Source organism: Bactrocera dorsalis, chromosome 6 (genome assembly GCF_023373825.1).
Source record: "Bactrocera dorsalis isolate Fly_Bdor chromosome 6, ASM2337382v1, whole genome shotgun sequence".
Classification (NCBI taxonomy): Eukaryota; Metazoa; Arthropoda; class Insecta; order Diptera; family Tephritidae; genus Bactrocera; species Bactrocera dorsalis.
In genome coordinates this window covers 36,285,711-36,299,460 of record NC_064308.1, presented here as the reverse complement: position 1 = coordinate 36,299,460, position 13,750 = coordinate 36,285,711, and the positions used below count along the sequence as shown (strand labels likewise).

General features: G+C 36.3%; 2 protein-coding genes across 5 annotated transcripts in view; one reads left to right on the top strand and one right to left on the bottom strand.

The window, feature by feature from the left end:
• LOC105225322 (host cell factor) overlaps positions 1 to 7,767 on the top strand; it is a 62,799-nt gene extending 55,032 nt beyond the window's left edge. Inside the window, exons 9-10 of one of the 4 annotated variants that reach the window (XR_007423225.1) lie at positions 6,651 to 6,782; positions 7,087 to 7,767. The gene's annotated coding sequence lies outside the window, so the exon portion shown is untranslated. The remainder of the gene's footprint in view (positions 1 to 6,650; positions 6,783 to 7,086) is intronic. The other 3 variants (XR_007423226.1, XR_007423224.1, XM_049460198.1) reach the window with 3 other exon arrangements.
• LOC125779336 (uncharacterized) overlaps positions 1 to 13,750 on the bottom strand; it is a 331,687-nt gene that overhangs the window by 296,982 nt on the left and 20,955 nt on the right. The gene's annotated exons all lie outside the window — the stretch shown is intronic.

The window sequence follows — 13,750 nt, the reverse complement described above, 5'->3', positions numbered from 1 at the left end:
TTACCAAATCGTGTCAAGACTATCACAGATCTTAAACTTCCAACTACTGCGAAAGATCTAAAACGTTTCCTCGCCATGGTTAATTTTTATAGACCTTTTTTTGAAAAATCCTCTTCAACATCAAGCACCATTATTCAACATGACTCCGGGTAACAAGCGCAATGATCACTCACCTCTCGTATGGACCAAAGAAAACATAAAACATTACGAAGCCTGTAAGGAAGACCTAGCTAAATGTACGCTGCTAGCACATCCCACTCCCAACGCACAGCTTTCATTGTGGATTGACGCATCCGACTATGCAGCCGGTGCAGCGCTACACCAAGTAGTTAACAACACGCTCCAGCCACTGGGTTTCTTCCAGCGAAAATTTACAAAAGCAGAACAGCGATACAGTACTTACGACAGGGAGCTCACAGCTATGTATCTCGCTATCCGACATTTTCGTTTTATGCTTGAAGGACGAGAATGCCATGTCTACACGGACCACAAACCTCTCACATTCGCATTTCATCAAAGACTAGAAAAAGCTTCGGACCGTCAAGCGCGACAACTAGACTTTATCGCTCAAATTACCACAGACATTCGTCACGTGTCTGGTCAGCAAAATGTTGTCGCCGATATGATGTCTCGCATCGAAGCAATAACCTCGGAAACAACTCTTCAATCAATCAACTACGACGACTTACCCACCGATCAAGCGACAGACGAAGAGCTCCAATCCTATCTCAATGGGCAAGTGAAGCATTCATTGAAACTAATTTCATATGCTCTTCCTTCCAGCACAAAAAAGGTGTACTGTGATATTTCGACCGATCGTATCCGACCGTTCATCACCAAACGATTCCGCCAAGCAGTACTTCGGACAATCCACAACATTTCGCACCCCGGTACACGTACAACATCAAAGATGATGAGCGAACGTTTCACCTGGCCCGGAATCCATCGCGACAGTCGGAATTTTGCAAAACATTGCCAACAATGTCAACGTAATAAGATCACCAGACACAACGTCACTCCTCTGCAACGCCGAACATGCGTTAGCGAACGCTTCGCCCATTTACACATTGACATCGTGGGACCATTCCCGCTGTCCGAGGGTAATCGCTACTGTTTAACTATAATTGAGCGTTTCACCCGGTGGCCAGATGCTTTCCCGATTCCAGACAGCACTGCACCAACAGTAGCTAAAGCATTAATCAGCGGCTGGATATCGGGTTTTTGGAATCCCCATCGACATAACGTCAGACCTAGGACGCCAATTTGAATGTACACTTTTTCAACATTTACTCCAATGTATTGGTGTCAAACACCTACGAACTACGCCTTACCATCCACAAACCAAGGGGATCGTCGAACGTTGGCACCGAACTCTCAAGTCAGCCATACTTTGTCACGACAAGGAACATTGGACAAATTTTCTACCGATAATTCTTTTGGGACTTCGCTGCTCATTCAAACCGGATATTGGAGCATCACCGGCCGAGTTAGTTTTTGGGACGACGCTACGCTTGCCATCCGAATTCTTCATCGACTGTCCTGTACCAGATAATGAAACTGAAGTTGTTGCTCAGTTGCGACATATGATGCGCGACCTACGTCCGGTCAACACCTCTTGGCATACCACTCAGAAGTCTTTTGTGCACACAGATTTAAAAACGTGCGACCAGATTTTCATCCGCGATTTGTCGGTACGACCATCATTATCAGCTCCTTACAAAGGGCCTTACAAGGTTATTCATCGCTATCAAAAATACTTCACCGTCGACATTAACGATAGAGCAGTCAACATTTCTATCGACCGTTTGAAACCTGCTTACAAAGCCGCAGATCCCAACTAGGAGGGGAGTACTGTGGCAGCACCGCCACTCGTTTCGGAGTTTATTATAATTGCATTAAGCATGGTAACTCTACCTGCTAATTTGACATTTCGCTATGTATGATTTTTCTTTTCCTTTTATGTCAATCCTTTATGTCAAATAAAATTTGAAGATCGTTCTCTTTCTTCTTGGAAACTCGTCGGATAAGGACGTACCACACAAGCGCTCTACATACATATATAGGTCACAATAATTAATTTGAAGCTATAGTGGTTTTTAAATAGGTGAAAATATGGGGGCGCTAAAAAAATATTTATTCTCAAAGTGGGCGGTAGACAAAATAAGTTTGGGAACCACTGCGGTAGAGGGTTAATAATCTTTTTAAAAATTTTTAGTTTTAGATCAAAAATGCGGCCGCAATCTTGGACATCGTACAAAATTTATTTTTTTACGTCTAATTTCAATTTTTTTTTAACTATTATACATTCAATAAATAAACGTAACATTATATTCGTCATGAATGTATTTATTTATATAAAAACTGGACCGATTAAGTAGTTTCAACATTAAAAAATCGCGATAATCAGTGAGTCACACTGAGACGATCCCTTATAATAAGTTATAACCCTCAAAATTGCGATTCGGATCACACACAAATCGATACCGAGTTAGCGAAACTCCTAATCGCAAGCGGAGAAAAAAATACACAAAATAAAGTATTCTTCATTAAATTTGAAAATGTCTTTAGCCTTGTAAATATTTTTTTCTTAATGTAAACTTTAATAAAAAAATTTGTTCATATAAATTAATTTTTTTATGGCGTATTCCATTTATTGGTATCTTGCTTTTGTTCTTCATTATTAAAAATTATAAAAAAAATTTACTCACATTTTCATAAATTTGCCTATTACAATTGGCATTTTTCATTCGAATGACATTTTTATCGAACGGATACGTTTATATATACAGTGGTGGCCTTATCCGAGAAAAAATCAAATCACTGAATACTTGTTTTAAAGACGTGCACTGTAAATTATAAGCACCGTTATTCGTAGTGCAGACTATGAACGTTATTGTTAAATAAACACGTGACTATTTGTTGATTGGTTATTGAAAAAATTAAAATTATTTCCCGATTTGAGTTTCTTGGCTGGCCACGTAATTAGAAACTCGCAGTTCTTTCTTTTGATTCTGGTAATTTTTTTTGAACTTAGCGATAAAGTGAGTATACATTAATTAAAACCCGTTCAGTTAAAAACGTTTTAATTATTAGAATGGGCAAAAAAAGTCATGTACTCCCAAACGGAGATAGTAATTGTAAGGAGATATTGTCAATGTCAGCTATCGCTCAAAGGTTTGCTTGCTCCAAAAACATGGTATTTGGAGCTATTCATTTGTATAAAAAAAACAAAGAAATTTTAAACCCCTACCAGCAAGACCACACCTTGAAAAACCACTCCAGCAGAAGACCGGATAATTTGTAGGTTGAGCAAAACAACCCTTTCATGACATCGCGTGAAATAAAGGCTGAAGTTGGAAAAGAAATGAATGCAGAAATCTCTGCTCGGACTATAAGAAGACGTTTACAGGAGTCGGGACTTTGTGGGTACATTGGGCAAACAAATTCGCTTGCATCAAAAAAATATTAAGACGCGGTTGCGTTTGCAAAGGAAATGCTGAAGAAAAATCTGACGGAAAATCGTATGTAAGATGTCCTCACAACATGGCGCTGAACCCCAGGTACACTGTGAAAACAGTAAAACACGGTGGCGGATCTTTTATGGTTTAGGAAGCCTTTTCCTCTCTTGGTGTTGGCTCAATTGTGCCTGTTCAAGGGATAATGAAGTAACATCAATATAAAAAACATGTAATGGAACCATATTCCTTTGAGAATATGCCAGTACAATACATTTTCCAGCACGATAATGACCCAAAACACACTTCAACGTTAGTGAAAACTGCCTTTCGGATAAAAGTATTGCTGTTTTGGATTGGCCTCCGTAAAGTCCTGATCTCAACCCAATTGAATACTTATGGACAATTGTGAAACGAGATCTTAAGGACGAAAAATGGCGAAAAATTGAGGAGTTCATTCAAATGGTTCAACGAAGTTGGAACAGCATAGCAATGCAAACATGCCAACAATTAATCCAATTTTCAATTTTATATAAATATTTTTAAGTTGTTACTGTCGTTTTTAATTATATGACCAAACTGAATTTGATGTTCTTTGTGTTTACTTCATATTCTTAAAAATAGAACTAATGTTGTTTTTTTATGTAAAACTAAAATAAAATGTGTAACTTTGTTGATTCCAATTTATAATTTTAATATGGCAATCTAAATTATTAACATAAATTAAGAAAATTATGCAGCAAAGTCGTTTCTAATTATAAGATCACCACTGTATATATAGAAGCGTATGTCATAATAGTTACTTTCCAGGAGGCCCGGTGTTGGGAAGCCTCCGAAGGCTTGAGGAAGATCAGAGTTATTGTTGTTGTAGCGACAATTCTGGCGAGTTGGCAGTCCTTGGACCGTCGAAAATCCGGGTCCGTTCCGGTTATGTTGGCCCGACTGTCATGAAATAATATATAATCTAGCTGATATTCGCAAAGGCGGACTTCAGTTCATTAGTTTTGAATTGCGTTTCTCTCTATTCAACTCAGTCGAGTGGTAAACTGTAATAGGGATATAACTACGATGTACTTAATCAAAATTAATGAAAATAAAAATACATACCTAATTCCTTGCTTTGACTCACCCCCAATGTGGAAGTATGTTTGGAACTTTCAGAAAGTGTTTTTTTTTCTTCAATTTTGGACTTGACTTGAATTGTGGCGACTCATTTGGCTGCGCCGTTAATTCGCTTGTTATATTATTACAACCCCAGCAAACATTCCCTTAAAAGTTTTAAGAAACATTAAATTATTTAATCTTATATAGATAGGTATTTTTCCGTATATACAGATCCAACTACCGTAGTAAAGAAACGAATCGTTCAGATCCGTGAACTAACAGGGTTTATCCGGAAAAAGATAGAACAGCCGATTAAAAAAAAAGTGTATTGAACCAAGCGTTAAAATTCTATAAAAACTTTCAAAATAGTCTCCTTCTGTGTCGAAGCAGCGCTGCCAGCGCGATTTCCAAGCATTGAAGGCGTTTGGATAGCCTTGAGAGCCGAGGTGCATGCTGCTTGGATCCTCTCTGCTGGCGTGTGTTATTCGGAATATTGGCTCTTTGTCGCGGGATCATACTCCAAAGATCTATGACTCATCACCTGTGATTACGTTATTCAAAAATTGGGGGTCGCTTTAACAAATGTTCAAATTTTCCTCGCACGCTTCCATTCGCCGCAATTTCGGGTCGTCAGTGGAACCATATTCGTGCACACTTTGAGCATGTTCAAGTGCTCCGTCACTATGTCATGAACCACAGATTTTGATGAATTTAACATCTGGACAATTAAACGAATATTAGTCGACGGTCTGAGTTCAAAACTTTGAGCACACGACTCACATTGTCGGTGTTTGTCGAAGCCGCAGGTCTCCCAGCACGGTCTTCATCAGCGACCTCTTACCGACCCTTCAAAAAGGCCTGGTGCCACCGAAATACACCCCTTGCCAAAGCAACATCTGAACAAGCCTGCTTGATCATATCAAAAGTCTCTGTCGCAGATTTACCGAGTTTCACACAGAATTTAATCGCGAACCTCTGCTCTAACAAACGCTGCATTTTCGACGTGCACCACTCGCAGAAACACGTCGCGCGAAAATGTTTGTCCTGACACTCCAGGTGGTCGGAGACATCCTACCAGCCGCTCGTTTGCTAGCTAGGAACGCCCTTTACCGAATATAGTCGGCGCGTGCACGATCCAAAGTACAGTCACGGCGGAAGAAAATCAGCCCTATTACTTTCCGGACAAACCCTGTAAGTCACCCCAAAGTATTTTCATAAAAATCACAATTCTATTGGGGCTTTCTCGAAGTATACAACTGAAAACATACATAAGTATATTCTTGTGGAAAAAAACTAATTCAATCAAATTGTTCCTTCAGGACATGGGAGATAAATGAATTGGTTTTGTTTACGGTATAAATATGCACCATGACTTAAGCTAGTCTCAAAACAAATAGTCCGATGTGCACCAAAACAGATGAAGACCATGTCAAAGTTATAAAAGATGGATCAAATACGACATTATAGTAACTAATTACTATTGCTGGACCAATCAACATTACTGCCGTAGTCACGCATATCTTTCATTTCAAAAAAGCTTTTTCTATTGGTTTTACGTACTTCAGAAATCATTACATTCTTATGTAACGTCGAGTTTTCGTAAAGTTATAACCTCTTCACTGCTGAGAAAATTCTGTGGTTAATCGGGACTCCTATAGTAAGTACCAGTACCCATATAGCATATAGCAGATTGGAAGTTACTTTAGTAATTAATTAAATGAAATCATTTTAATTGCAGAAGAAGAAGAAGCATATCTTAACATTCCAAACATACCCATCAAACATTAACCTCCTGCAGTCGTACCCCATCATACATACATATGTATATAAAATCTATTTTGTTTTCCGAGACCTAATGTGAGAAGTCGACTGTAACTTTCGATCGGCTTCAATGTTACCGACATCGACCCGCATTTTTTCCGCCCTAGGGATGTTTTCGGCGGTCTAAATCTGTTAATACCAGTAAGTTATGTTTGACATCTTTGGAGCGCCATCCCTTAGACAATTTGTTAGGGTTAAGGAACATAACGAACTTCCCTGCAGACAATTTTTACTAAGGTTTTGCAGAAATCATTCTTCATCTCATTTCAGACATGAGCAAAACGCCATTCACAGTAGACCTGTTAACACTTTCACTGCCTCCCTTCCAGTAAATGGAGTCTTTGGAGTTAAACCACCACGCATTGCAAAAGAGGAGTACTTCTTTTTTGGATACTGTAGCAGGTAAAGCTCTTATTTATCCACAATAGACCCCGAAAATCTAAACCTATGAGTGCCCGAATGACTCTTTGCAAGCCCTATGAAATGAATTCAAATAAAACCCTTTACCGTAAGGTCCGACGTAAAAAGAACAGGTTAGATGCTTTTGATGACAATTAATTCGCGTCTTGTCACTCAGAGCCGCTAGAACAACTAAAAGAAGTCGACAACAAAATTTAAACTCCTGAACTTGTTTGTAGATTTAAACTTAATTTAATAATATATCTTGTGCAAAATACTAAGGCATTTCTTCTTTTGTTTTTTGCAGATAACATTGAACTTAATTTTATACTAACATGAACATGCGTCATCATACCCAGCTGTATATAGCTTAACACAGCTATTAATGCAATATAAACATGTCTGGGTCAACTTACCGTGCGTAAATAGATATGTATGTAGCTTACGGATAACGTACTTGTTACAAATGCACACTTTAACACACAATTTATAAAAATGCTTTTACTTACTATTCATTTTCAGATTATACTCTTTGATTCATAATAACAGTTTATTTGCAATTACAATTTTAATCTTTAATTGGAATTAAACTCCAACAATTACCTTTACAACTGTATTTAATAAAAAAGATGCAAGACTTCTATAATATGTTTATTTATATTTAATTTGAAGGAAAATTACAAAATTACCATAAAGCTTCATTCCTGGTTTAAAGATATTCAGCAATAAGTCGAAAGTTTTATTTTTAGTTAAGAACTTGAAATTTAACATATAAAATCATACATATATAATAACAAAGGGAAAAAATGTTGAACTCGAAAGCGTTTGGAGTTATTGATAACTATTTTATGTTGTAAAGCAATTATTTTTTACATTGTATTGAAAGTGTGTTTATTAAAAAAATTAGTTCCCTAAATATAAAAACTTACACATTTATGGATATATTTACTATTGTACATTTATACAAAATAAACGGAGTAATATTTCCATTACGGAAAAAGCTTATTTTAATATATTAACTAGAACACAGTAAAATAATACATTCCCCAGCAACCAGCACTTGAAATTAATCTACACTAATATTATAAAGGGGAAAGATTTGTACCTATTTTTGTATGTTTGTAATGAATAGGCTCAAAAAGTACTGGGCCGATTTAAAAAATCCTTTCACCAATAGAGTGCTACATTCTTCCAATTTGACATTTCATTTTGAAAAAAATTAGGGATCCTTTGTAAAATTTGAACAATGTAACCGAAGGTGTAGAAAAATGAGTCTTAAAATGTCTTTGGTCGAATGCGCTGCCAAAACTACTAGCGATAGAACAAAATAATGTACAACAATATTGAAGAACATCATAATTTTTAAAGAATATTATTATTATTATTTAATCTATTTTTTTAATAATTTATTATTTACTTATATGTAAAACGACCGAATTCATTATTTATTACTGTTATTTTAATTTTTTGATTATTATTATTTTTATTTTTCAATTTTTCAAAAGTGCCCGCCACGTAAACCATCAAAGATATTGAACATAAATAGACTTACATACAAATATAACCGTGGGATTTTTTTTAACACAAATAAAAATATTTGTGAAAAAAAGTGTCTTTTATCCAAATTTCCAAAAATAAATAATTGTCTACCCCGTGCGATGCCGGGACGGGCTGCTAGTGTATTATAAAATGCATATTAAAAGTTAACTTCGGCAGACACCATATGAATTTTGTGGAAAGTTTTCGAACGAAATTTTTTTGCAATCAAATTCTTACATAAAGGGGGGGAGGGGCGCGGATAAGGTCAAATCATACGAAAAAAGCCATGTTTTTGTGATTTTTTCCTGACGACACAGTTAAAATTTATTTATCCAACCAATGGTACATTGAAGTATGACATTCGAAAAATGTCTTATCAATTTTTTACAAAGAAATATTAAAAAATACGACAGGGGCAGCAATTGTTCGGACGGGTCTCGAAAAAAAATTGAATTGCGGTGCCCCTCATAACTCGTTGCTGGATTATCCGAAATCAAAAAATGAAAGCTCATTCGTTAGATAATAGTTTTCCCAGGTAACGCTGTAAGGGTTTTTTGAAATTCCAATTTTTGAATTTTTTCGAAGACTTTGAAGTGAAAAACACAATTTTTTGGGAAAAATCGGCTAATTTGTTATTGCGAAAAATTATGAACAAAAAACTGGATTTACGTTACCTCGTAAAATATGTACAGAAATAGTGTTTAAAATTTCAAAAGGATCGGTGCAGTAGTTTTGAAGTTATGAGGGGCACCGACTTTGAAAACGTGAGTTGTGGGAAAAACACGTTTAAAGTTTCACAGACGCTCACAATCGATACGATTACAAGTGTATATCTGCTTTAATTACTCTCAAATTTTCGCAGAATAATCGTAAGATATTGTACATTAATCTATATATATAAAAATAAGTCCGTATATGTACGTCGCCGAACTAATCATAAACACGTCGTACGATTTCAACCAAACTTACACACTACGTAGGCAGTGGTCCATATATGGTTTATATGAAGTTTGGTTGAAATCCAAAAACGCATGTGTGTGCGGTACGTATGTGAAGTGAGTGTGTTTTTGCCGCAGGCTTTTTTTTGTACCGCATACAGCATTCATTAATATTGAATACAGTTTGGTCGTTTGTGTATTGGAGACCATTGCACGGAGTGATCATCGTTTTAATTTGAATATTTTGTTAAACAAAATTAAAAAAAAAACAATGATTACAGAGATAAAAATCGATTGTTTTGCTAAACAAGTGTTCTGATTGTTACAAGTGACATAATCACAAATTTGATATTTTGTAAAAAAAAATAAAAAAATTGAGTGAATTTTTTTTTTTTAATGTCCGATCAGTGAGCTAAAAATTACTTGGATTTTTTGGGCAATTTTTAATTGAATTTTGTCACGTTTTCAGCAGATTTTCGTGTCTTTTCGTCAGTTTTTGGTGCTTTTCGAGTGCAGACGATCTCGAACGTTTCATTTTCGCTTCCGAACGGTAAGACAAAAATTATTTCGATTTTTTGGCCAATTTTTAATTGAATTTTGACACATTTTCAGCTTTTTGAGTCCAGAATTTGCTGGATTTCATCAATTTATTACTGAAGTTCTTTATTATCTTTAGTTTAGTTTCTTCTAAAAATGCCACGAAGAGCAAGAGCTGACATTGGACGTCGGTCGCGCAAAATAGATCAAACGAAAGGGAAAATCAATTTCAAGAACAGCGAGAACTAGAGATTGCAAATACAAGGGAACGTGTTGCAAGATCGGGTTCAGATCGTAGATCGACAAGTATCAATCAAAATGTTCAAAGGCGTGCCGCACAAATCTACGTTAATGTTGTTTGTTGTTGTTGGTGCTGGATTTAGATATAATCACGCAATTGATTACAGTTTGCATAAGTTTGTGGTTATGCACATAGAATTATGATGCGACAAAATCAGGAAAATCATATTTTCAAATGTCGGAGACTCTTTCATCAATATGTCGTAGACATGTATGCAAAGATAGAAACAACGGAAGTTGCGATCAGAAGAGTATATACATCTCCCCGATGCAATCAATAATGATGGAAATGTTGACAATGTTGGACAAGTTGTTATTTTACAAGCAAGTTACACAGGCAGTCTAAGGCACATGCATGAATATGCACAAGATGCCATTTGCTATGTTCGTTTGTATGGTCGACCAGATTTGTTTATTACATTTACATGTAATCAACAATGGGACGAAATCAAGCAATATTTATATGAAGGGCAATCTTCTACAGACCGTCATGACATAACTGGACGAGTATTTAGACAGAAGGTGAAGTCATTGATGGATTTTATTGTTAAACATCAAGTTTTCGGCGAATTCGATGTTGGATGTATTCGGTGGAATGGCAAAAGAGAGGATTACCACATGCCCATATTTTGGTATGGTTAGTCAACAAAATAACAAGCGATCAAATAGATGACATCATCTCAGCAGAAATTCCTGATCAGGAAATCGATCCAGGTTTATTTGATGTTGTTACAAAAAGTATAATTCATAGACCATGTGGTGTTCTAAATATTAATTGGCCATGTATGAAAGGTGGGAAATGCACGAAGCGGTATCCCAGAGATTGGATTTCTGAGACAATTAATGGAAAAAATGGTTACCCATGGTATCGCCGACGCTCAACAGATGATAATGGCAAACCAATAAATCTACGAGTCAATAATCTAGATATTACAGTTCATAATAGGTGGGTTGTCCCCTTTTCGCCAATACTATCAAAAGCATTCAAAGCTCATATCAATGTAGAGTATTCTGCGCAAATCTGCTAAATCGATTTAATATATCTGCAAGTATGTATGTAAATAAAGGCAGCGACATGGCTGTGTTTGGTGTTGCAGAGAACCGAAATGATGAAATAACACAATACGAAATGGGAAGGTATACCCGTAGCAATGAGGCAGTTTGGAGAATATTATCGTTCCCAATTCATGATCGAAATCCGACAGTTATTCATTTGTCAGTACATTTGCAAAAGGGACAACGTGTATATTTCACAGTTGATACTGCACAGCAATTTGTAGAGCGACCACCATTAATTGTTTCGAATTGTGTCAAAATGATCAATTTGCTAAAACATTGCTTTATTCACAAGTACCAACATATTACACTTAGAATGCATCTGGAAAGAAATGGAACAGACGTAAGCAAGGAAGACCAGTTCAAGGTTATGGTGGCATTTTTGAAAGTGATGTCATTGGACGTCTTTACACAGTGCATCCCAGTCATGCTGAATGTTTTTATTTGCGTCTATTATTGATTCATGTTCGTGGGCCTACATCTTTTTTGAGTTTGAAAAGAGGTAACGGTGTCACACTTTTCGTCAAGCATGTCAGGAATTGCTTTTACTGGAAGATGATAATCACTGGGATGCGACACTTAGGGATGCAACAGCAACAGGTTCTCCTCATCAAATACGAACATTATTTGCTATTATTATTGCAACATGTTTTCCATCTGATCCATTGCAATTATGGGAAAATTTTAGGGATTTTATGACCGAAGACATTTTGCATCGAATGCGCCGAATTGCAGGAAAGAACTATTTAATTATTACACTTGAAATAATTAATGAGGCATTGATTATCATTGAAGATATTTGTTTGGTAATTGCAAATAAAGCATTGACACAATTGGGTTTGGCAGCTCTAAATCGACCAATGCATGATGTATTCAATCAAGAAATAAACCGTGAAAAACAATATGATTTGAATGAGTTGACCACATTTATAAACTTGAATTTGCGTAAATTGAATCCCGAACAGAGACACGCTTGTGATACCATAATGGAATCAGTACAAAACGAAACTGGAGGAATGTTTTTTTTAGACGCTCCAGGAGGAACTGGCAAAACATTTCTGATTTCCTTGCTATTAGCGATTATATGATCACAGAGTAATATAGCATTGTCACTTGCATCGTCTGGAATAGCACCGACGTTATTAGATGGTGGTCGGACAGCCCATTCTGCACTTAAATTACCACTGAATATGAATGTAAATGAAAATCCCACCTGTAATGTTTCCAAAAATTCGGGAATGGACAAAGTCTGCAACAATGCAAATTAAAAGTGTGGAATGAATGTACAATGGCCCATAAGAAATCAGTGGAAGCGTTATACAGGACATTGCAAGACTTGCGTAGTAATGATCAACAGATATTTGTGGCGCTTTGATTCTGTTGGCTGGTGATTTTCGTCAGACATTGCCTGTGATTCCCCGTTCAACACCAGCAGATGAATTAAAAGCATGTTTAAAGTCATCTTATTTTTGGGACATGTAAAAATACTCAATTTGATCCAACGGCCGACACATTTTCAAGGCAACTGTTGGCAATAGGCAATGGTCAACTTGCTGTTGATCGTGAAACTGGCTTAATCACTTTACCAGATAACTTTTGTAATATTGCACCAACAAAAGAAGAATTGCTGTCAAGTGGTTTTCCAAATATTGCAGAAAATTATCGCAATCATAATTGGTTAGCTGAAAGAGCTATACTGGCCGCTAAAAATAAAGACGTTGGTCAAATGAATGCAGACATTTTAACCCATGTTCCTGGCGTGGTTGTAACATATCAATTAGTTGGCACGGTTACGAATCAAGACGACGCTGTTAATTATCCGACAGAATTTTTGAATTCATGGGATTTACCCGGATTTCCACCTCATCGTTTACAATTGAAAGTGGGTGCTCCCATTATTATGCTTCGAAATATAAATCAACCACGATTATGCAACGGGACAAGATTAGCGGTTAAAAAGGTTATGAACAATTGGATCGAAGCAACAATTTTAAAGGGGAAGTTTAAAGGTGAAGATGTATTGATTCCACGCATTCCAATGATTCCATCAGATTTACCTTTTGAATTCAAAAGACTACAGTTTCCAGTACGTCTTGCATTTGCTATTACAATAAATAAGGTGCAAGGGCAATTGTTGGAATTCTGTGGAATTGATTTAGAATATCCTTGCTTTTCACACGGCCAGTTATATGTTTCGTGCTCACGTGTTGGCAAGCCTTCAGTTCTCTTTATCTACACAACAACTCATGGCAAAACCAAAAATGTTTCTACGAAAGAGCTCTAAGATAGTTTAAGTGATAGATACTCTAAGATTGTAAGAAACTAGAATTAAAAGTTGAATAATAGGGAACAAAACCAACTTTATTAAAAACAAGTGTGTTTCTTTTCTTATTTTGTTTTGCCGTGCGAAGCAGGCACCGGGCCCGCTAGTATAAAATAAAAAAAAAATGCCAAAAAAAACAAATACCTTACTCTCCCCTTAAGGGGTTAGGGGTAGTCAGAGGCACGAAAAAATGAGAGTCTTCAGTATTTTTTTTTTGCTACTAAATCATGTTATTTTACAAAAGTAGTAATATGGCATTATTATAGGATGTGTTGACT